The sequence below is a fragment of the Aedes aegypti genome, chromosome 3 (genome assembly GCF_002204515.2).
Source record: "Aedes aegypti strain LVP_AGWG chromosome 3, AaegL5.0 Primary Assembly, whole genome shotgun sequence".
Taxonomy (NCBI): domain Eukaryota; kingdom Metazoa; phylum Arthropoda; class Insecta; order Diptera; family Culicidae; genus Aedes; species Aedes aegypti.
In genome coordinates, this window is record NC_035109.1 from 319,453,925 (window position 1) to 319,480,070 (window position 26,146).

At 37.0% G+C, this 26,146-nt stretch overlaps 1 protein-coding gene across 8 annotated transcripts in view; it reads right to left on the reverse strand.

The window, feature by feature from the left end:
• Positions 1–26,146, reverse strand: part of LOC5572399 — a 151,134-nt gene that overhangs the window by 119,334 nt on the left and 5,654 nt on the right. For 4 of the 8 annotated variants that reach the window (XM_021850540.1, XM_021850541.1, XM_021850542.1 and 1 more), the window contains exon 2: positions 25,458–25,650. The gene's annotated coding sequence lies outside the window, so the exon portion shown is untranslated. Of the gene's footprint in view, positions 1–25,457; positions 25,674–26,146 lie in introns of all 8 variants that reach the window. The other 4 variants (XM_021850545.1, XM_021850546.1, XM_021850544.1 and 1 more) reach the window with 2 other exon arrangements.

Here is a 26,146-nt window from a genome sequence, read left to right on the forward strand (position 1 = left end):
CTATTCCTATTCCTATTCCTATTCCTATTCCTATTCCTATTCCTATTCCTATTCCTATTCCTATTCCTATTCCTATTCCTATTCCTATTCCTATTCCTATTCCTATTCCTATTCCTATTCCTATTCCTATTCCTATTCCTATTCCTATTCCTATTCCTATTCCTATTCCTATTCCTATTCCTATTCCTATTCCTATTCCTATTCCTATTCCTATTCCTATTCCTATTCCTATTCCTATTCCTATTCCTATTCCTATTCCTATTCCTATTCCTATTCCTATTCCTATTCCTATTCCTATTCCTATTCCTATTCCTATTCCTATTCCTATTCCTATTCCTATTCCTATTCCTATTCCTATTCCTATTCCTATTCCTATTCCTATTCCTATTCCTATTCCTATTCCTATTCCTATTCCTATTCCTATTCCTATTCCTATTCCTATTCCTATTCCTATTCCTATTCCTATTCCTATTCCTATTCCTATTCCTATTCCTATTCCTATTCCTATTCCTATTCCTATTCCCATTTCTATTCCTATTCCTATTCATTCCTAATCATTTCTATTCATTCCTATTCATTCCTATTCATTCTTATTCATTCCTATTCATTCCGATTCATTCCGATTCATTCCTATTCATTCCTATTCATTCCTATTCATTCCTATTCATTCCTATTCATTCCTATTCATTCCTATGCATTCCTATTCATTCCTATTCATTCCTATTCATTCCTGTTCATTCCTATTCATTCCTATTCATTCCTATTCATTCCTATTCATTCCTATTCATTCCTATTCATTCCTATTATTATTCCTATTTCTAAGTAAGTAGATGTATAAAATGAAGACAACTCTTATATGCTCATTTGAAATATTTCAGTTACCATACAGGGGAACAAAAATAAAATACGTTTTGCGAATTATGTGTCTCAAGTCAATTTTGGGATTTTGGGTTGCCGAATCTGATGACGCTTTCAGGAATGTTCCAACACATCAAAACGTACTACAGATGCCTAAGTTCTATAAAATACTAGTTTTATTGATGTTTCAATGAAGTTTAACTTCATATAAAATTTTCAGGGATCCAATGAACCAAGCATGCATGGTTTGAACTTTAATGTAGGACATAGTTTGGTTTAAATTACACGATTTATTTTAGTTTCAATTGATTTTTTTTTTCAAAATGATTTCAGTCTGCATACAAAGTTTTATTTCTTTTATAAGACAAGATAGAACACTTTTATAAAACATCCATAAATAACCTTTAAGAATTGAATGTATTATGAACTTTGCTGTTTTTTAACTCATGAAATGAGTTTCGTGTTAAATTGAGCAAGTAAATCGTCATAAAAACTGGTAAACTTGCATACAAAATGACAAAAAACGACATATATTGCATTTTCAACAGCCGATATCTAGATTAATTGCTATAAAAATTTCGTAAACTACATACAAATTAAGTGAAAAAATGTATTTTGGGGCTTTGGCCAAAAAACTGTTTCGCAGTGATAATAATTAAACGAAACTTGGCATCCCGTCTCACCTCAAAAGAGGTGTGAACCAAGCTATAAAGAAAGAGATTGGTCTACGTTTGAAAGCAAATTGTTGCCACTAGAGTCTAGTGACTAGACCGCAAACTCTGAAAAGCTTCAAAAACACGCAAATTCAATTATGATTGTCAGCTTTGGTAAATGGCTAAAATATTACCTTGCATAATAAGAAACCGAAATTGATTTGGTTTACCTTTCTCGTCGGAATCGCTTCAAATGAAATGGGAGACCAACATCTATTACCTTTTCTTATTGCATAATAACAGGGGCGCTAAATTAATCGGCAAATAGTCGTTTGTCTGCCGTATCGTTGTGTGCCTTTGTTTCCACTATTGCAGCGTTGTTCGTAGGTACTTTCCCATGATTATGCAGTTGAACTAAAAATAAACCAACTATTCATCACCGACTCGTTTTTCGGTGGTTTGTTGGAAACAATAGATACGTTTTTGTTGGTCTGTTGGCTGGCTTGGAAGTTTATGAGCCGAAGAGCGCAATACTTTCTCCAGTTGAATGTAGGGCATGATCATGTTTCTATTCGTTCGATGAAAAACACGAAAAAGTCCAAACATTTCTCCCATAGGCCTTACATATGTGTTGATCGCAGGAAGGCCGCTCAACATGGCATAAACCATAAGATGGGTTTCCATTTCAAACGAAAGTGATTGTTATGGTTGATCTAGTGTTGGTGGTTACATGGACGCACACTGGAACAAAGATGGGGGTAGGAATGATCGAATGTTGTTTGGAATTTATGATCGATGCATCGAGGGCTTCGTTGCGTTGAGCGGGAAAGTGAAACAATGCTCTTCTGAAGCACCGATCCCCCTGATGATGTCCTCAAGTATGTAATGGGAAATGAAAAGGAAATTGATTGAATGAAAGGGTGTGAGCGAACATCAATCGATGAGGGGTGAAATTATGCAAAGTGGTTGGGCGTTCCGATGAGTGGTGGTTTGATAGGAATTGGTTTGTTGATGGGCCTGGTCTAAGCTCAACTCATGACAAACTTGTCGTTTACGTACCATGGTACAATTATAATAAAATTAGTTCCATATAGTTCCTTATAGTTGTTGATAGCCTTGGACTAATTGGACTAATTCTAGAGAACATCGAGTTAGAGAGGTATCGACTTACAGAGAGATCAAAGTATGCTAGATTGAAGGGACCGCGTATTTCATCGAGTTAGGGGAAATATCGAGATACAGAATATCAAGTAAGGGAGAGTTAAATATATTACAGAAAGTTCAAAAATACTGATCAATTTGCCCCCGGTTTACGGTGCCATACTTAGATTTATTTAATATTAAATAGATCCAGTTTTGCATCAAAACAATTTCAACAATACTATGTCACATAAGCTCTTTAAAGTCTACATGTTATTCAAACGACCCATCCCAAAGCATTTCCCATGATAACAGCCATCAAATTGCCCCAATTTCTTTGTGTTTCCCCATGGGTATCCACCACAAACGCGGAACCGAAAGAAGTGCGAAAATTGAACACCAAAGTGGACGCCCGTTCATAATCACTCATTTATCAAATTTAAATCACCATTCATCAATCACTTCGCTTCGGTCTTCCGGTTCCCCGCCCGACCGCGTCATGAATCAAACCGAGATAATTTCCAATCACGCAATGCATAATCGCGGTTTTTCTCCCTTTCGTTTGGTGCGTGAATATTTCTACGCTAGACACACTTTTCTCTTCATCCGGCCTGTCCGGCTGATGGTCTTCTCCTCTCCGGTGCTCAGTAGCGTAGCTAGGGGGTGCAATGGGTGCGGTCCGCTCCTGACCATGGGTTTCTTGAGACCTCAAAATAGTGGTGAAAATCTCTCCAATCACAACTTGTTGATAAGAATCGATCCCCGAAGAAGAGCACATGCAGATCCGAAACGTATCCAAATATTTATTTTAAGGACTTCTCTGTAGAATTGTTTACAAAATTTTCTATTTATAAAAAGGTTAAGGTTTGTTTCTTAAATGATAACTCTTCTCTAGTCCCTTGAAATACTTTTATCTCAAGAAACATAGAATCCATACCCATATTTATTATATTCCTTGTTATGACATTTAATTTATATTTCAATTGTCAATCTCAACGATTAAAACAATAGATGGAGGCAAGTTCCATTAATCACAACTTAAAACGAAGTATGCAGCGTTATCGATCACTAAAATATCTGATTTACGTTACCGGGGTCACAAAAATTGACAAGCTACACCACTGCCGGTGCTTCCATTCAAATCATAAACATATTACCGCATAACAGCCTCACCCAACCGCACTATTCCATGCAACGAACCTACTCAGCTGTGCTTTCGATCCCCAAGCGATCATGAAGATTGGGTGCGTGCTTTTTCAACCATCGAAATGATACACCAATAGGCGACGCGGGATAGGCTGCTCATGGGCTTCTTTCTTTCTTTTTTTTTAAGTGTGCGTCCCCATTGGGACAGAGACTGTCTCTCAGCTTAGTACCCTTATGAGCACTTCCAAAGATATTAACTGAGCGCTTTCTTTGCCGGGTGACCATTTTCGCATGTGTATATCGTTTGGCAGGTACAAAGATACTCTATGGCCCGGGTATTCGAGAAAATTTCCAACCCATTCGAACCCACGACCTCAAGCCTGGTCTTGCTGAATAATTACGCGTTTACCGCTACGGCTATCTGGGTCCCCATCATGAGCTTCCATTCCACACTTATTTGGTTGCAACGAGCTCAGTACGGTATGGTCGTGGCCTGGGAGAGAGAAACCATTACAAAATTTCTCTACGTCACAGTGAGCCGAGATTTTGCTGTCACGAACTGTCACTGTGAGCCCGGATCTTAAACAATGGACAAACATGATAAAAGCGCGTGATTAGCCTAAGCATATTTTTGCATTTCATCAAAAGTAGCAAAAATCGAATTAGAATCAAATAATGTACATTCAAAAGTAACGTCACGAGAGCACCGTTTATTCTAATAGGGTCCTAAAGCCCTGTTCCGATTTTAGTGCCAAACGCTTAAGTTTAGGCCAAAAACACATGTTTACTCGATTTTCTAATGTTTTCCGTTGGTTTAAGTCGAAAAAACATTTTTTTAGATTTTGCTACTCCCCTAGGCTTAAACTCAAATTTTGGGTGTATTTTGATTTCCGTGTCCCTTCCGAAATGTCAGATAGGAACAACCCCAGTGGTCGAACTAAAACCCCTGTGGTGTTTTTGTCGACTAAGCGAACGTCAAACATGATCTCAAGTGTCAAGGTTAATTTATGGACCCAATTTTTAAATTAAAGTTTAAATGTGGTATAGCCGTTATTTGAGCGGGAAAAAATGCTTAAATAGTTGAATTAACATGCTCTTTCGGTTTTTTAAATAAAAACAAGATTTTATTAAAAATTTTAAGACCCAATTGAATGTAACGTATTGGAATGAGGCTCTTTCTACTGTTTTAATTAAACGCATAGAAAACTGTGGCCCTTTTTCAATGTTGTCCTGAAAGATCGAAGATACACAACAAATGAAAACTAGCGATTTTCACTAAGCCTGCCTTGAATGTCGTTGGCAAACTGGAGTTATCTTGCAATTTGGAAAACAATTGTATCCAATTTCGTCAGTACGATTAGATTACCGATACTACGGTGCCTCCCTCCCAGGTTCGAACATCTTTTCTTAGGCATTCACACTGTGTGATCTGCCCACTGAAGTTTTCCGGTAGGTGCTGCTTGATAAAAACCACTTTTCTACTGGAACAACTCGTTTTGACAAAGCACAAACACTAACAATAACAACAAAAACTCTATGACTCACGAGAGTATTAATCATGTATGTCAAAAAAAAATGTCAAATTTATCCTTAAAAAGCGTATTGAAGGACTTAAACTTTAATCAACTCGAGGGGCAAAACTGCCATTCCTATTTTATAACACCAAAACAGCCATTTGAATTCAAATTCCATCAAACGTTATGCCACGCTGCCGATTTGAACCTTATAAATGCATATTTTTCGAATCAGCATGTATAGGCCTATTTAGAAGACGTTCCAAATCAGCTGATCGGGAAGCTCTTTGACAGTTCTCTATGGAGATGACAATCCCGTGTTAGCACCGGTCTTTCACCGATGTAAACAAATGCATAGACGGACCTGTCACATGAAAAGGCCTATACTATAATTGAACAATAACATCTGATCAAACGCTCTTATGTATGCAACGTATATGCAAGCATGATTGCGCATGCGATCATAGAAGGTGTTCTCGTGATATTATATTTGAATAAGCAGAAATGATTCTTATTCAATTTTGTCAACTTGGTGCAAAGCAAAATTATATTTTGATCAATTACGCTCTTTTATCATATTTGTCTATTGTTGAAGATCTCGGCTCAGGTGTCGGCCAGGGTAGAAGCGTCACGCGAAGCGAAGCGAAAATCCTATGGAGTTTGTCATTTCATTATTAATAATTGTTATTCTTTTCCAGGAAATTTTCGCGTCGCTTCGCGTGACGCGTCTACCCTGGCCGACACCTCACAGTGACAGCTCGTGACAGCTGAATCTCGGTTTAACTTGACGTACATAAATTTCGTATCGGTTTGTCCCTCCCAGGTCAAGATTAGATCTCTGCATGTCTGTGAAATGTTAATTTTGGCTTTTATTGGTTGGTTCCGTCAACAATTTGAGAACTTTCAAAAGCAGTTTTTTCGTTCGAAATCATGAAAGTTTACTTGAAACTGTGTTCACTGTATTCTATTTTCCAATCGAAACACAGTGAACACATTTTCGTCGAAGAAATTGTGTAGACACATGTGTAGATTGTCGTTTCTAAGCAAATGAATGAAGGAACATTTTAACTATAACCCTTCGTATACACTTAGGACAGGACGTAATAGTTCAACTAAGACTGCCCCGTTGTTTTTCAGTCGATACTATTGACAATGCAAAAGTCAGTGCTACAAGTATTATTTTTAAGAAAATGTGGTGAACAAAATCAAATATCAATGCTCATAATTTGATTGTTACTTGAACGTTTCATTCCTAAGTGCAATAGAGGATGCTGGCTTGTTTTTAATCAGCTTTATATTCAAAACCGGCGTTATTTTTAGAGAAGATTGGCGCAATTTCCATTAAATTGCTCTAAGTTAAGTATTTTTCATAAATTTTGGCAATGAGCACTTGCCGTAAACTTAACATTGAATGTAAATAGATTTGATACGAAAAGGAAACTAGCAACACGACCGGGCTACAACATTTTTTTCCGTTGGTCAACAACTCTCCACCATTTTCAACTTTGGTGGTGATTTTTTACACTTTCTTCAAAACGCCATGGGAATAGGTATACATTTTATTTTGGTTAATACAAAAATGTTCTAAATGTTGTTTTTATGTGACTGATTTGGGAAAAATTGTTCAGAATTTTTGGTTGTATTGAAAATACTGTTACTAACTATATTAATGACCTCTGAATCCAAATATGAAAGCTAAGCTCTCACAATTCATAAATTATTTTCGTTTTGTGTTTAAAAATGTCATATATCACATAATACACCGAATGGTAGGCAATGTTGCACTTATGCATTCTTTACAGTACTTGAAATGGGCAGATTTACATCAACTTTCACATAGTTTTTCACTATTTCGGAATTATTGAAAACATTATTTGTAAAAAATTGAATTATTATAAAAAAAATAGTCACATACAATACAATATTCACAAAAACCTTGGAGCGTCATAAATTCCTTAAAAATGTTTCAACTTATCATAAGTTACTTATGATATTTATCACACTTTTTACTAGTAGGGTCAATCCGATTAATGATACAGGCCGGACTCGATTATCCGGGATTCGATTATCCGGAATTGTAGACTCGATTATCCGGAATTTGTTTTTTTATGTTCTTGTTTTTCAATTGTTATGCATAAATCTGTAATAATTTGGCATTGCAATGTACAATATAAATGGTTTTGCAGTTTTGAAAAGGGGGTTTGAAAAAGTTTTTTCTTTTTTGTGTATGCTGATTTTGTTTTTTCATAAAGACTCTACTGTTCCAAGAAATAATTTCTGGCTAAGAACTGTTCATTAAAGAAAGTGGACACCTGATTGTTAACATTTTGGTGTGAAAATTCCAAGGAAAAAAAATCAAATTTTGTTTCAGTGTGTACTCAAGTGTTTATTTTGACAGCAGAAGAAAGTTGACATCGAACAGTTGTAAATTCCAAGCGATAAGTCGGTTTAACATGGCGACACGCAGATTTATTCTGCACAAATGGTGTTCAGAAAAGCTGTCGTTCCGAGGTTTGGCTTAAATCGCGAAGTGTCCAAATTCCAATTTTTCAACACTGTTTCGAAAACAGATGCTTATCACGACGTGCAATACATCCGAACAGAAAAATTTGGGAAAAAAGTTTTTTTATGGCAAGTAATTTTCTCCTGCGGTATGAAAAGTACTAAATTTTTCACAACGGGTTCAATCAACGGCGAAAATTACAGAACTGAATGCATTTAAAAACGTCTTCTGCCCATCTACCGAAAGTATAACAAGCCTCCATTGTTTTGGCCAGGCCTGGCATCGACTCACTATGCTTCAGCTACTTTAGAGATGATCAAGAAGGAAAAAGTCGAATTTGTTAAAACATGGCAGATTCTACCGAATTGCCCATAACTATGCCCCATTTTGAAATATTGGGCAATAATCAAACAACATCTTAAGAAGGATGGAAGATAAGTAAGTTCCATGGTTTTTTTTTTCAAGAAAATGTGGTAAGCAACACAAAGAAAAGTTACGAAGAAAGTTGTGCAGAATTCGATGGGAGGCATCAAGAGAAAAGTCAGAGCATTATCCAGGAATGCTCAATAAATCTTCAAACTTATTTGAATTTGGTCGAGATTACTTTGATTTCCATGTATTTCAAGAGAACTCATGAATTTGTTCGAAAATAAACAGTTTGCTTTTAAAAATTCGTGTCCACTTTCTTTAATGAACAGTCCTTACGCCACCGCATCATATAAATAAAACAACGAAAAAAGATAATATTTAAATTCTTCTATCGAAGTTTTCATTTTTTTTTTCTTAGTGATTCGATTATCCAGAGTAAAAAAAATGATACACCGGATAATCGAGTCCGACCTGTACACCATTTCACGGTACTCGATTGGGACTACAACCTGCAGTAGATAACCTCGCAAATATGTTTTCATGTTGGGGATGCTTACTATTATTCCCTGGTGAAAAAATCTTCCCAATAACTTCAAACAGCCTAAAAGAGCACCGTGGGTCGTTTTGCATCAAGGATGCATATTTCTCCAGATTTCCTTAATTGAACTTAAATCAACATTGACCAAGTTTTTGACTCTCAAGTCACTGTTTAGTCACTATTATTTGAAACTGATCGCTAATACAACTACTTTGGCACAACTTTTTGCTACCAGCCTTTCGAAGGAGTGGACTAGTTAGCTATTGAGATCTGACAGATCCCCCTAGAAATGTGTTCCACTACAAAAAGCTTTCATATCGATACGCAAATGCACTCTTCCAAATTCTCTTGAGGGAACTTAATTCTACACAAATAACTTGTTTAGAAATCCCAGCATCTACAACATTCTTTTACAAAAACGTACACAAAATCCAACCAATCTTGGTAGCAATAGCAAACGTGTGAAAGTTGCAACAACTTACCCCCTCATCTGCCTACCTAGTCTTCAACAGAGATCACCTGAAGCTTAACGGTTTCTGGTTATGAAACATTCCGCCGCGCGCAAGGTGAGATGATGCGCGTTGCATGATGCCATATATTTCTCTTCTGACAACTCCATCCAAACATAAACAACTTGCACAGTGCAGCACACGTTAGATATGTAGGTGCCATGTGGCGCAAAAGCCGGAAAGCGACACATCCCGAAGGTTAAGCGCGGGCAGTCAGATTTCCTTAAGACGCAGTTCGATCCTATGCTGTAATATAAATTATTTTTGTTTTATAAAACCCGAATGGCAACGGTGGCACGAGATGTGCAGGCGAAACTTTCCATTTTATAACACCGACCACCAGAGAGACTGACCACAGCTGTTGAGGCGGAAGTCGTTGAGTTTAGTCGATTGCAATGGTTACTTTTTTTCTCTAAGGAATAAAAGAGCGTTTGCGTGAATACCCGCAGAAGTGTTACCCACCGTCGTGGCACAGTTTTATGATGATGATGGTTAGCGAACACTAAATTCGTATTTGGAGAAGTAGGTCCTCAGCGCGTTGGAGTAGAATTGGCAGGAAATTCGAACGAACGAATCATTTGCAGTGCTGTTTTGGTGAATTTTAGATGAATTGTGCACAGCTTGATTGTTCAATTATTGCACTTAGCGTCGACGAAGGACTCAAGCAAATCGATTTTGTGAATGAATTAGATGAATGAGCTAGGAAAAAACATGCGTTTGTAATAAATTATCTTTATTAATGATCGCGTATCAAGGTGGTGGATATCATCAATGAAAATAAGCTAATAGATTTCTGAGTAAGTAAATAGGAAAAACAAAAATATAGAGTCACCCTGATGCTACCTACAGTCTCTTATTTTCTATATCCTATCGTTTATCTTCTATCTTCCTATCTACATATCTTTATATCTTCCTACCTTCCTATCTTCCTATCTTCCTGTCTGCATATCCTCCTATCTTCCTATCTTCCTATCTTCCTATCTTCCTATCGTCCTATCGTCCTATCATCCTATCTTCCTATCTTCTTATCTTCCTATCTTCCAATCTTCCAATCTTCCAATCTTACTTTCCTATTTTCCTATCTTCATATCTTCCGATCTTCCTATTTGCCTATCTTCCTATCTTCCTATCATCCTATCTTCCTATCTTCATATCTTTCCATCTTCCAATGGTAGCTTAAACGTAAAAAAATCCCCTAGGCTGAATTCTAGACCACATTGTCATCGAATCATTTCGCATTGCATTAAGCCGATCAACCAATAATTTCAGTCATTTATCAGGTCGTATACGATTCACTGCCATAGCAAGGACAATCCATAAGGTCAACCAAGTGGCCATTGTAATCCGCATTCAACGATTAGAAGACGAACAAACGGAGGCGATGTTAATGCGCAAAAAACAAGTTTCTTTTCGGCCGCAGCCTGCAAAAGACCATGGGAGTTTTCTTGAATGGAAGCAAGCGTATAATTATAAGTAAGTTAAGAAGCTTTAACAGTCATCCAATGTTATGAACTTGACCATTGGGCAGCAAGAGCTTTTTGAATAAGATTTTATTAAACTTGACAGCCACTGGTTGTCATTCATTGATTAATGTTTCCCCAGTAAAAAGCACGAGCATTGAGCAGATTAGATTACCGCACCTTATACTGCACATGTACGCACATAACAGTACTTACTCTTCAATGAGCGAAATGCTTCAGAGTTTACATCGCATTTCAAGCGTACTTCTGTCCATCGGTCAATAATGAAGTGCAAGTCATAAACTTGAAAATTTCTCCACCGTCAAACAGTGTTGTGGTTCGTCGTTTCTTTAAGTTGGACACAAGTTGTCTGGTTCGTCCATATAAAGGAGATGTATGGGACTGTTCACAACTGTTTTAATTGGTTTGTTACTCGTTTGACGATTATGATGTTTGTTGATAAGATAGGGCATGGAGTCTGTCTTCCAGAAAATGGAATAATCAACATTTGATGATCTCTAGGCACCACCTATCTTTACTACAACAAAATCTTCGCCATGTGCTAGCCATTTAGGCTTTTCATTAAAGCATACACCGAGGTAGTCACTGTTATCCACTCATTACCCATTTAAATTTTTAATAAAGGATGGGACTCTCGAAGTACACATTTTAACAGCACTCATATGATTGATCAATAACGGCTCCGACCAAGTCCTTATATTCAGGTGGGATGAGAAGGAGTGTGTAATGATTGTTGCTTCTAGAGACCGAGAATTCCTCTACATCTCCACAATCACCACAGAAAGTGTATTTATTAGTAACGGAGGAAAAGATCTAGGAATAGCCTGTGGTCGATGATGCGATTCATGGATAAAAAATATGATTCTTACTTAATACTAGTTTTGCATTTTTGTCTCGTGGTGAAAAGATATAGGTAGAATAAAACAGTACCGTCACCGGGAGTGACATTGGGCCTAGCGGGTGACATTAGCCCAAGCCTGATCTGAAATAACTTAGCAAATAGTTGAAAAATTGATGTACAATTTTAATGAGTTATTCTTTACAGCTATTACCAGCTACTGCCAAACAATAAATTTCGGGAACTAGTAGTTATTAAAAAAAAATCATCCAAAAACCTTGAAAATAAAGCCTTTTTCAAATGTCACTTTCGGGGTGGTACTCAAAATCTAACATTTATGTGGATGAATACCATTTTTCATATGATGGACATGATCGTGAGATTGTTATAGCTGTACGATACTTAAGCGGAAGACGATTTTCTCAATTCGTTTTTATCGCGGATCAATTATAGTTTGCTTGGCTTAATGTCACCCCCTCCAATGGGTGAGAATAGGCCAATTTTCATTCTATGAAATTCAAATGAATTTCAAATATTTGTTCAGCATTTGCATATGCATTACCCATGAACGTATTCTCATATTCAGAAGTAGATTTCATATCATTACTAAAATGGTTTAAAAATCAATCGAGATTTTCACATTTTTGGCCCAATCGCACCACCGACGACGGTACTTCGATATACATAATTTAGAACTATTTAAAGGTTATTTTTAGTAATGACGAAGAACTAGGTATGTGTGTATTTATATTCTAATAAACAGGAATAAAGCTTTATGTCGACATGTCTAGTGACGCGCCATCCATAGTTTGTTTAAAAATCAAATAAACGTAATGTTGTAACAATAAAAATGTGTAATCATAAGCATGAAACGAGCTCACCAGTTGGCAATCCACTCTCGACTGAACACAGATATCTTTTCAAAGTCGCACAACGCGAACCGGGCGCTTTCCGAAGCACTGCTTAGCAAAACGTGCGAAACGAAACAAAACAAAAATAAACTTCTTTACCGACGCCATGAACCGGCTTGATTGGGCTTTCCGAAGCACTCCGTTCCACGGGAAGGACCTAACCGGCAAAAAAGTTCGGCTGATAAATCGTTTAATGACCGGACAGAACTATTCACGCTACTGATTGGCGCAAATAAAATTTTTGGGATTTATGTCAGGAGGCTGAAACAGCAGACCATGTCATTATGGACTGTCCGAAATACGGCCACATCAAGATGCACTACGAATTCGACCGGTCCTACAGGACACTAGTACAAGTACTACAATCCAAGGATGTTTCTCTCTACAAAGAAATTTGCAACCTTGTAAAACACTATAAATTGGACCTGTAAAGAACGCCAGCAATAGTCACGGACGGATGCAGATGACACAGGGCATATAGTCAAATATGACTGACCCTCAAACGAGCTGTTCCAACGGCTCAACCAGAGTAAAGAAGAAGAACTCCGTACCTGCTGTACGATATCTGTACACATGCTAAAGTGACAACTAGGGTAGAAGTACCAATTATGGCTATAGCACCAATTATGGCAATAGTGGGAACAAAAAGAGATTTTTATTAATGTTTCACTAGAATATAACTGCTAATATTCACAGAAATGATAAAACTATTTGTTTTTGATGGTAACTAAACCTTGAAAAGAACATTCGTGCAATAAGCTTCGAAAAATGAACATTTGAAAATTTTACCTCACATTAATGCCACCTTCTTAGCAGTTTGCTAAGGGACACCCGTTACGAAATGTATGTTTTCATCCGGAAAAACTGCTTCAACCGATGAATGTATGATGCCTAGTGAGAACAAATGAATAAATGTAGCTGGTGTGCAAACAAATCTCCTGTTTTAAGTTGGAAATCGTGTTATTTCCACTATGTCGTTAAATGGTACAAATAGTGTATGAGAGCCTAATTATGGCAGTACTCTGGAGGCGGTTTGTTTACATTTTTTGATCAGTGAAATAAAAAAAGTAAAGCTATTTCACGGGTTACTTCCACAACGGGACGGTTTGGTAAGGCATTATCTGCGTGTTTTGTACCCAATTACTAAGATTTTTCAATCACACGTTCGAAAACGTTCGCAAACGGAAGATGCTAATTTCATGGTATAGAAGGGTTTTCAGCGACACTCAATTTTTGAATTTTCCCTCTTTTTTCGTAAAAATTAGGCACTGGAAAGGTAATGTGAGATCATTAATGCTGTTTTGTATCATAATTTGCATTTACACTAAATTTCGACTCCTTTTCGATAATTAATTTTCTCCCATGAACCCATTGCAATAAATTGATTTAAAATTTATTTAACACAAATTTTTTGGAAAGTTTTATGAGCAATCACTTCATTACATATTAGCGTTGCATTATCATTCGCTCTGGATGGCGTTTGAATTCATTTCGTGCAAATATTCGATAGTCCATAATTGGTACACCTTTATGTCGAATGCTAGGAACGCTATTGCCATAATTGGTACAAAGACAACGCTTTTTAAAATCAATTTTTAGCAGCTCAAAGTCAATTTACTACTAAAACTGTTTAAATCAACAGATTTGCAAGGTTTTAAACTAGTAATTGACACCAACAAGTCATGCTTACGTTTTAGAAACGCGGTGAAAACTTTATTTTTATCACTACTATTGACATATTGCATCCATATGGTAAAAAACTCTCAGTAAACAACTGTGGAGGTGCTTTTTGAACAATGAGCTGAACATCACGCTCTGTGTCGGAAATCTGTAGCGGATTTACCGCGGAAATTTTTGATAGAACAGCTGGAGAAAACATTGAAGAAGCATTAAAGGAATTTCTTAAAATTCCTTCCGGCAATATCGATGAACGATTAAATTTAGGAAGAATTTGAGAAAAAAATTGGCGGGCATATATGGAGGAACCCCCTATAGAAACCCTAGATGAACCTCTGGAGACAACCTTGAAGGAATCACTTGAGAAATTCCAGAAAAATCTTTTTGGAGTATTATTTTGAAGGAAAATTCTTGTTGGAATCGCTGGAGCAGCTTTTAGAAGAGCCCTAAGAGGAAAGCATAGATCCAGAGATTACTGAAGTTACCTTAGAAGACTGTATTGAAATATCCCTGAATCACTGGAGTTATGAATAACTGGATAAATATGTTTATATTAATCTTAGGGGGAACCCTTGAAGAAACTCTAAATGATAAACGAAGTGAAGTAACGTAAATCTGATTGTATTTGAACTTAAAAGTACTTCATTTTTGTAAAATTACGTCCAAGAAGACTAAAAATTTTTGTTCTCCGAACAATAATCAGTTCAACCTGACGGAAAATTATATCATTTGTCAGTTGTATGTTGTTAGTAATTTGTTTTTAGTTTTTGTCAGTCATTTGTTGTCAGTTTTACGTCATTTTACTTACTTTACCCGAGCAACACACATGTTATAATTGTGTATTAACAACTTATATATGACTAATTTTGGTCATATATCAGTTGATAATACACAATTATAACAAGTGTGTTACTGGTGTAATATGTTGGGTACATATGATGTAAATTACAATGATTTTTTTCTAACTGTGTAGATGAGTTAATTTCAAAAGCAATAATGTGGAGAAGTCCATAAACATTATTAGTTCATTTGATTCGGTTTAAACCAATTTTATTGATAACATCTCCGAAAAAATGTTCCAGGAATCCTGTAAAAAATCATGAAGAAGTCCTCTAAAGAATTCCAACAAAAGGCCATAATTAAAAAAATGGAAAACAACCTATAGAAATATCATAGAAGAATTTCAGTATCAATTCCAATACAAACTATTTTTAATCATATATTTGAATTTATGAAAAAAATCTAAACAAATACCTGAGAGAACAACTAGTGGTATGAGAAATCTATGGATTTGTACTTAATCAGTTTTATGAGGAATCCTTGAAGAAAGTTCTTAAAATAAAAACCTGGAGGATTTCAAGGAAAAATCTTTGTACGAATACTTCAAGCATTTATTAACGACTTCACTGGAATAACCCATTGAACATTGTTTTCCGAAAAATCTCAGTGGTAATATTTTCATCCTCATAAAATCCTAGAATAACCTCAAGTAATTCGCGGGATGGTTCTTGCAAAAATTTATATTCAAATTTCAAAAAGATATTTTTTATCATGTTTCCAATTTTAGTTTTTTTTTTTTTTTGTTCCATAGAAACATTCCAAGATAAATTACTGGATTATTTTTAAAAGCGGCCGCTAAAAAAACTCATGATTAAATCCCTGGAGTAATTTATAAAGGAATCTCTGCACAAATTCCCGCATGAATCATGTAAAACTTATAAAGGTGCCCCAGAAAGTAAAAAGTGATACGGTCAAAATTTGGTTAATTTAAACTTGACGTATTTCTTTCAATTTTGCATTGAAAAATATGAACACCCCTCATTTTAAAGGTGTGTGTGTAGAATGTTGCTTCTATTTTGATTTTGAAATTCATTCTTCAGTTGTCAAAATGCCGTCCAAGCAAGAAGAGCAGCGGGGGGAAATCAAAACCGGAAGCCGCTGCGAATACAAAGAGTAGCTGGTAGTTTCAAGCGGAACTCCAACCTTTCTCTCCGAGATGCCGCAAATAAGCTGGGTGTGTCATCTACAACCGTGCATCGAGCCAAAAAACTAGCCGGACTGTCGACTTACAAGAAGTTAGTGATTCCAAATCGCAATGATAAGCAAAATACGACGTCCAAAGCGCGATCTCGGAGGCCGTACACGACAATGCTGACGAAGTTTGACTGCGTGGTAATGGACGACGAAACCTACGTCAAAGCCGACTAGAAGCAGCTTCCGGGACAGAAGTTTTATACCGTCAAGCTACCATTCACCGTGCATTTAAGAAAAAAATGCACTTCAAAAAATTATACAAATTTTCCAAATAATTTGAAGCGTACTAGAATACCACTACGTAGCGTGCAATTACATAAAAATCAGGGAAAAATCTAAAACTAGTGATGCATAACAAAAAAATATTCAAAAATTATGTTTGAAAATGTCATGTTAAGGTCACCTCGTACCGTTCTATGTCACCATTTACCGTGCACACTAGTGCACCATTCACCGTGCGTATAGTTTTCGCCATGATTTAATTTTGTATCTTGAAGAAACGTTGTTTATGGAGCAACTATGTTGCTAGTAGTGTGCGCACTCATTTTTAAGAGTATTCAAATCTTCATTTACAATAAAAACCATAAAAAGTTTAAAAATTGGCAAAATAATTTTTTTATTGAAATCGTTATAGGAGGTTTGACTGTATTGTCAAAACCATTCCATATTCACTCATAAACTAAATAGGAAGGAGTTTAATGACGACATAACAATAAATCTTATATTACCGTATAATTTCATAATTATTATGTAAGAATTTGTATTTGTGCACGGTGAATGGAGGCCGCACGGTGACTGGTGACTTAACGGAACAGCAAAAGGAAGAGGAAAGGTACTAGATATTTTCAAGCATATGAAACTGAAGAAGTTCGCAAAGAAGTACCTGGTTTGGCATGCCATCTGTACTTGTGGCTTGAAAAGTAGCATTTTCATAGCAACCGGGACTGTCAACCAAGAAATTTACGTGAAAGAGTGTTTGAATAAACTGTGTGTTTGAATAAGCTGCCTTTCCTGAAGAAACACGGTTGTTCCGTACTGTTTTGGTCGCAATTGGCATCTTGCAATTACGGTAAAAATGCCAAAGAATGGTACGCCGCCAACAACGTGCAGGTGTTTCCCAAGGACAAGAACCCTCCCAACACTCCAAAGCTTCTCTCAATTGAGAAATGTTGGGCTATTGTCAAGCGAAACCTAAAGAAAACCAAAAAAAACTGCTAGTGACGAAAAGCAGTCTAAAAGCTCCCCCAAATCTACACGACTTTTTACGGCGGCAGCGACAAAAAATAGTCGCGATTTCGTTGTTGTGTCGCTGCAAGCACTCTTCTATGGAACCATTTTGACTGACACGACGCGAATCGCTGCGTAATCGCGTAGCTGTGGCTTAGACGCGCTCATCTAACAGTGCATGCAGCGAAATCGCGGCGGTTGTATGTCGCTGTCGTCGTAAAAAGTCGCTTAGATCTGGGGGAGCCTTGAGGCAAACTGGCGTCAAGCTTGTTAGAAACTCCTCTGCGATGCAGAGAGAAGGCGATTTTGCCGTTTTTTTTTTCTGAGAAAAAAAAATTGAACTCAAATTTTTTAACACAGATCCTCAAGCAATTCGAGTGTGAGTGCAAAAAAATGCGAGGATATTTTCTGGTACCCTCTCTCTCTTGTTGCGATGCTCACCTTTACTCACGCTCCAAAAGAACTCTTGAGCTTCCCGCCCGAACAAGACAGTCCTCGGGGAGTTGTGATGGCAATCTTTTTTGATGGAATTTTACTCTGGTGTGTTTTGTGCTGCATATTCCTCGCTCAATTTTCGTTGCCACGCTGCTTAGTCTTTTTTTCGTTCCCTCGCAAAGAGGCAAAGGCAGCACGCTGGTCTAGAGTATGGCCGACGAGATGGTAACGCAAGGCGTCAAGCAGTGCGTGACGCGTTTTTGAACGATTTTCAGATAGCCGTTGTGTGACGCGATATATGACATAGTGACGCGTTTTGAATCGCATGGCCACAGCTACTTATTCGAATATCCGCCAGAAAAATTCATAGAATAAATATTTTAGCAAACCAGCTCAAATTGCTTATCATTTGTGCTTATTCGGCGCGGCGTGTGAGGTGACACGAGTCGAATGAGGTAACAATTGGGTCCTAAAATTTTCAATGAAATCTTGTTTTTATTTAATAATACGAAAAAGAATGTTACTGTAACTACTTTAGCAATTTTTTCCCGCTCAAATAATGGCTATATCATGTTTAAACTTGAATTGAAAAATTTGGTCAATAAATGAACCTTGACACTTTTGATCATGTTTGACGTTCGCTTAGTCGACAAAAACACCACAGGGGTTTTAGTTTGACCACTGGGGTTGTTCCTATCTGACATTTCGTAAGGGACACGGAAAACAAAATACACCCAAAATTTGAGTTTAAGCCAAAGGATGTGACAAAATCTAAACAAATGTTTTTTGGGCTTAAACCAACGGAAAACATTAGAAAATTGAGTAAACATGTGTTTTTGGCCTAAACTTAAGCGTTTGGCACTAAACTTGGAACAGGGCTTTAGGACCCTATTGTCTACTCGCTCCTATTTGATTAACATTAGTCGCCTCACGTCACTCGCGGTGAGAGCGTCTCGTCTCGACTCACACGCCGCGCAGAATAAACCCAATTAACAACATTCATATAAGCAACATTCATAAGCAAAGCAATTCCAACGACACAATTTTGTTTGATGAGTGCTCTTCAGGGTATTTTTCAATTCAACACCCTGATAGCCCTACTTTTTTTCCTCTTCTAGAAACCCTTCTACGTTTGATTTTGTATTATGATTCTAGTCACCTTTGTAGACAACTTTCAAATTTCAAATATCTCATGAAGCGATCCTCAATCAGTTCCACATTCAATTATTTTCGAGCGGAATATGTGTATGAAACGTATATCGATAGTAATCTTTATGTTAACGCTCAACGCTCCGTCATCGTAATCATCGTCATCATCGAAAATTCAAAAGCAGTTTTTCTGTTCAAAACTAAAAATTATTGAATGAAAATGTGTTCACTGTGTTTCGGTTGGAGAATAGAATTCAGTGAACACATTTTCTTGTAAATTTTGTTAATTTTGAACGAAAAAAACTGCTCTTGAAAATTCCGCAATCAATGACGCCCCCTCTTAACACGAAGTTAACTTTGCAAATGAAACTTGAAAAGAATTACAACGCCTATGGCGCGCCGACCAAGAGTTGGCTGCAGAGGATTAGCCCTGCCGAGGCTGGTCCATTGTAACCAGGGATGGGAAATGTACTGTAGCAAACATTTACCACCTCGACATTCACATTTTTCTACACGACCATCAAAATCCAAAGCGAACCATGACCGTTCAAAACAAAAAAAAATGTCACGCCTCTTCAAAACTGTAATCTTCTTCTTCCTAACTTTTTTTCAAACCCGAATGCGAAATGACTCGAGCACAGTGCAGTGATGACACGATTTTTCCGGTTTTCGGGGTTTTGCATTTTTGCTCGATAAAGGCAGCATGAAATTGAACTTGTTTATATGTATCGCAACGGAATGATTGTGCTCTTGTTATTAGCGCTAATAGATTTCAATTAGTTGAAAACACAAGTGAAATATTAGCGATTGAATTATTTAACATTTTTTTCAATCATTCGCCTCGAGATGGCTGGCCGAAAACGATCATAGTGGAGAGACAAAAACATTCAAGCAGTGTGTGAACCGTCGGCAGCGCAACGCCTGATGGTATTAATGCTGCTGCTGCTTTGTGTTTTGGTTGGCTGGCAGAATCGATGAACTGTGGTAAATAGAGGTCACAGTTCCCAAGCCTGATTGTAACATTGTTTAAGTCGGCTAGGAGAAGCAGTTTGCACAGGCTACTTCTGCTACATGTGTTGTACTATATGCACTGGCTCCTTTCCGAAGAAATATTGTAAGGTGATTCCAGGGAGATAAAGTTCTGAGGCCAAGGTTCATGTCGATGCACTGTACACCACTTGAGCAATTAAAAAAAAAAAACAAAAAATTGTACTCATATAAATTCCCTTCAAATTTAAAATATTTTTCTCTAAAAAATATAGAGGAAAAATTATTTTATTACATCTGTAAAACTGTTGCTCCAAAAATAACTTGATTTTTTCCATCAGGCTTCTGGTTGATGATGCTTTCGCCTTTTTTTTAAATAAAAAATATAAATTGTCGAACTTTCCAGCCCATTTCTAACAACCATTGATTTTGATAACCTCCAAAAATCGACTGTTCTAATCGTTGTTCCATATTCGAGTGAAATTTAATTATTTTGGAGATGTTTTTATCATGAAAACATTGTACAATACTAGTTGAACGATGTGCAGAAAACCACTTTAAATTTCATTGATTAATTAACAAGCAACAGCATGCACAAGGTGTCCACTTTATAAAATGAACAGTCCTTATCTGTCAAATCGTACACTTCGTTAATTATCAGAACTCCACTGCCGTGAATCGCAAGTCAGTCCCATCTGCATTTTCGTCAAAATTGAGTTGAGTTCAGTTTTTAAAATATTTTCAGATGCTCTTTCAGCTCCACTCATAAGATAATACGATTTGTTCGGAAAAATTAGGAAAAAATAGCAAGTCAAATTGTCCCATAATGAAAAGTAACCGCATATCAGTCCCACTATAGATGTTCACCCCGTGTAATACAAAAAAGAACCGTGTTTTGATCATCTCTATATTTTTCTCGGAAAGATATCGAAGTGAAAAGCAAATTGTGAAAGTTTCATTCATATCTGATTATGTTTCAAACCTCTGGGATTTTTTGAATATTCGTATGGAAAACGAGTTTGGAAACTTCACAGCCCATTTTCTCAATGCCTACTTTTTACAGATGGGACTGACTTGCGATTCACGGCAGTCCAGGTCTGAAAAACTTCCTGTTAGAACTAATGTTCCTCAAGGCAGCATTTTGGGACCAATATAATACAATATTTTCACATCTGACTTACATGTTCTGCAGATGTATGGTTTTGAAAATTCATCTTCACCTTAAGAATTAGGGAATAGTGGGACTTCAAAGAAGTAACAAAGTTTGGCGCTCCCGACCCCATAGGTGAATGAGTTCAATGGAAAATTTTGCACCGTCATTCGAGTTTCCATTTCACTGATCACTGTCTTTCTTCAAAACCAGATGCTTCCCGTTTCTGCGAATGCGCTCAAAAGGTGCGTTTTCATGCTCGTCATTGAGTTTATATGTTTTCCACGACTCACAACCGCACAGAGCAGCTCCCCTTGCGGAGCTATTGCGGCAAGTTATGCGATAGATTAACATTGGCCGAGATGTGTTATCGGTGACGGTACGACGCACTCCAAATTCAGACATAGCAATTCCTAGGTCGGCGAATGGAAGATTCCACCAGTTTGATTTGATGTTTGAACTGACAGCGGGTGTTAGGTAAAGGAGACCGCCCAGGGCATGTAAGATGTCTGTTACAACTAATCAATCCGAAGTGATGTATGGGAATTATGCTAATTTTTCCAAGTGAATGAAGGCGTCTTGCACTTTACCTGTTAAATTTCCGTAAATCAATAGCGCGTGTTAGCTAATTAGTTTAATGATATGCGTGAGTACACATTAGTATTCGTTTTGTATGATTTAATATGAAGCAGACTACAGTCAACACCGAGGAGAAAAATACGGGGAAATGTCATGATTACTTGGGGAAAACTGAGTAGACCTGAGGTAATTCAGGAAAGTCAGATGTGAAAATTTTGTATAATATTGATTCCACAATGCTGCCTTGAGGAACACCAGCTCTTACAGGACTTGGAGTTCTGATAATTAACCTGAAGTGTATGATTTGACAGAGAACTTAGAATTATTCTAACAATGTATGTTGGAAAATAACAATCAAGCCTTCATGCGAAACACTGTCGAATGCTTTTTCTATGTCTAGAAGAGACTAGTAGAAGAGCCTTCAGATTTGTTGGAACGGATCAAATTTGTTACACGTAAAAGTTGATGAGTGGTCGAATGGCTATGGCGGAATCCGAACTGTTCATTGGCAAAAATAGAATTTTCGTTGATGTGGGCCATCATTCTGTTCAAAATAACCTTTTTGAAAAGTTTACTGATGGAGGAAATCAAACTGATTGGACGATAGCTAGAAGCTTCTGCAGGATTTTCATCCAGTTTTGAAATTGGTATAACCTTGGAATTTTTCCATTTGTCAGGAATATATGCTTACCGAAAATATTTTTTGAATATATCAACTAAGAATGATCAGCTACTTTCTGGAAGTTTCTTGATAAGGATGTAAAAAATACCATCATTGCCAGGAGCTTTCATATTTTTGAATGTTTTCATAATAATTCTCACTTCTTCCAAATCAGTCTCACAGGAATTTTCGAAAACGTTCTCTTGATTGAGGATGCTGTCGAAGTCCTGAGTAACTTGATTTTCAATTGGACTAGTGAGTCCTAAATTAAAATTATGCGCGCTTTCAAACTGCATATAAAGTTTTGAGCTTTTTCGCAATTAGTTAGTAATAATTTGTTTTCCTCTTTCAATGCCGGTATTGGCTTCTGAGGTATTTTCGAAATTTTAGATTATTTCCAGAAGGGCTTAGAGCGGAAATTTTATTTTCAAAATGTTTGTTTCTTAATTGTGAAAAACGATTCTTGATTTCTTTCTTCAAATCCTGCCATTATTTTTCATAGCAGGACCGCAAGTGCGTTGAAAATACCTTCTCATCACGTTTTTAGGACGGATCAAGAGTTTAAGATCATCGTCTATAATCACGGATTCAAATTTTACTTCACATTTTGGAATTGCAATGCTCCTGGCTTCAACAATGGAATTTGTTAAAGTTTTAAGAGCATTGTCAATATCAAGTTTTGTTTGTAAAGAAATGTTAACATCAAGATTAGAGTCAATATATGTTTCATATGTATTCCAGTCGGCTCGAAAATAATTGAAAGTGGAGCTGATAGGATTGAAAATCGCTTCATGGGATATTTGAGATGTAACAGAGACATGATCAGAATCAAAATCAGCATGAGTAACTAATTGGCTACAAAGATGACTAGAATCGGTTAAGACCATATCAATCGTAGATGGATTTCTAGAAGAGGAAAAACATGTAGGGCTATCAGGATATTGATTTAAGAAATATCCTGAAGAGCACTCATCAAATAAAATTCTGCCATTGGAATTACTTTGAGAATTATTCCATGACCGATGTTTGGCATTAAAGTCACAAATGACAATGAATGACTCCTATGAATGATGATTCCAACTCCCCCACATGCCCCATCAAGTCGATCATTACGATAAAAAAAAAAGTTAGGATCTCTTTTGAGTTTGGATCCAGGTTTCAAATACGTTTCAGTAATAACTGCTATATGCACGTTATTAGCTGTAAGAAAATTAAACAGCTCGTCCTCTTTACCATTCAAAGAACGAGCATTCCAATTTAAAATATTTAAATTGTTATTTATTGGATCCATTAGAAAAACGTAATCCAATAACAATTTGATTAGTAAATTTTACACCGACTAGGGCTACTTCAGTCATAGTGGTGGCTTTGAACATTGCATCAATCATTAGATTCAATTGTTCAGTTAGAAAATTAAAATCAGTGGCAGACATATCTCTTGAAGTGGGTACATTACCTGATGATTTTCCGTTAGAGTTTTCGGTAGACGAAGAGGCGGAGTAGAAGTTACCTGTGGCGGTAGGGTTTTTTCTATTTGATTTGAAACAATAAGAATGGGTACTCATAGTATGAATAGGGGAGGAGTTCAAATTACCTGCTACGAAATCGGCAAAGGATTTTCCTTGGGTAGACATTCGAAATTAAAAGATTCGAACGGCTACCCGACGGATTAAAATTAGTTTGTGAATGAGCATGATTATGATCTTCCTGATGGGTGATGCAAATGAGCATTGTTCGAAACTCTACCAGGGAAATTCCAAAACGACCGTATTGTAACGGATATAATCTTTCATATGCCTGGCACGAGCCTCGACGACTCGCCTACGTGAAGGGCAAGCCCAAAAATTTGACTTATGAGTGCCCCCGCAACTGGCGCATATGAAGTTTTCAGTATCTTTCTTCACTGGACAGACGTCCTAAGCGTGAGAAGAACCTCCGCAAATCCTGCATTTAGCATCCATGCGGCAAGTTTTTGTACCATGACCCCACTTTTGGCACCGACGGCACTGAGTGGGGGTCTGGTAATTTCCTCCAGGTTTCTGGAAATGCTCCCATGTCACACGAACATCAAACATAAGTCTAGCTTTTTCTAAAGCTTTAATATTGTTTAGATCTTTTTTGTTAAAGTGAACTAAACAATATATATGAGAAAGCCCTTTCCGAACAATGCCAGATTGGGTTCCCTTTTCTATAATGATTACTTGGACTGGAGAAAATTCACGTAAATCATTTATTCCATTTTTGATCTCTTCAGGTGACTTATAGTCACTTGAGAGACCTTTCAAGACGACTTGCAACAAATGTTTAGTTTTGTAGTCATAAGTAAAAAAATGTGCTTCTTCTGTTTAAGAAGAAGCTCGCGATCTTTAAGAGTTTCCGGCAAAACGCGACAGTCTCCTTTCTTTGCGATTTGGAAGGAAACCTTCATTCCCCTAATGGATTTCAAGATCTCCGGCCAAAATCCTTCAAATTCGGAACCATTGTCCACGATCAGCACTCTTTGTTTCCTCACTTGAATCAAAGAGCCTGGGATAGAGACTGCTTCGATTTGATGTTCGGAAAATTTGTCTAGCGCATTTAACTGATTGTTCATTGCGATGCAATTATCAACATTAATAATTTCACCCTTGGAAGAAAGTGCGCATTCCAGAGAAACGTTTTTTCTTCCATTATTGCCACGTGACAGTTTTATATCCCGCTTTTTTGGAAGTAAGTTTCAGAGATTCACACTTCCTTTTGTTCCTATTGGCAACTATGTTTAATGAATAAAAGAAAGAAGAAAACACCTTCTAAGAGTTTTTTTTTCAAGACGGTATCCAAGAAGGATTACATCCGCTAGCTTTTACTATCGAGTCCAACGAACAATCGAAGGCACGGGTCCAAACAAGGATCGTAAAGAGATCAATAGTAGAAAATACCGTTTTCTTAACACTGAGAAGCACTGTTTTATTGATTTAGGCAGTTAAAAAAAAAACTTCCAAGAGCAGCACGAAGGTATGATGCGCACTGAACCATATACCTTAATAACATTAATTATTTATCACTCTGTATAGAAATATTATAGTCTAATTTAAAATGTTTGCATCTTCACTACTTACCTTCCAAAACTGTATTTCCAGCAGGCGTCTCGCAACTTCTTGTCTTCACTCTTCGCAATTTAGATGTTTACCCAAAGTCAAACATCAATTTCTACGCTTGTTTTCTCTTCTTTTCAGATGTCAATCAGCCGCGATGTTTCTTCTCACTCCGATCTGATCACGCTGATCAATTTTTATGCTTTGCGAAAACGAACTGAAACGAAACAAATGACTAAACTACACCGGTTTGGTTCACATACACAATTCAATCAGTAAGATGAAATTTTGTCGTTTTCAAACTCTTCACCGAATGGTTGTGTAAAACTTTTCTGGGCGATTTCACTCTCTTTCTATTTTCTTCTACAACCAACAAAAACCCTTTCCATATAAATTTCTTGTGATTATCATTGGCTCACATACAATTTCTAGCTTTGTTTTTGCTTCTTCTGATTAATCATGGAATTGGAGCCCCACATAACTTGTTTTTACTTTTTTTCGACAATCACAAAATATTTTCTTTTCACACTGACTGGTTGCTTCAATTCCAAATGCGCTTCCACAACCGAAGTTACTCAACGGTTAAAAGATATGGGCAAGTATAAGCATATGAACGAAGGCACATTCCTCATACGTTTCGCGCGCCAACCCGCAAGCGAAAGCCCAATGAAAACCACACTCAAACTTCACACAACCCAGCCAGCGGGCGTAAA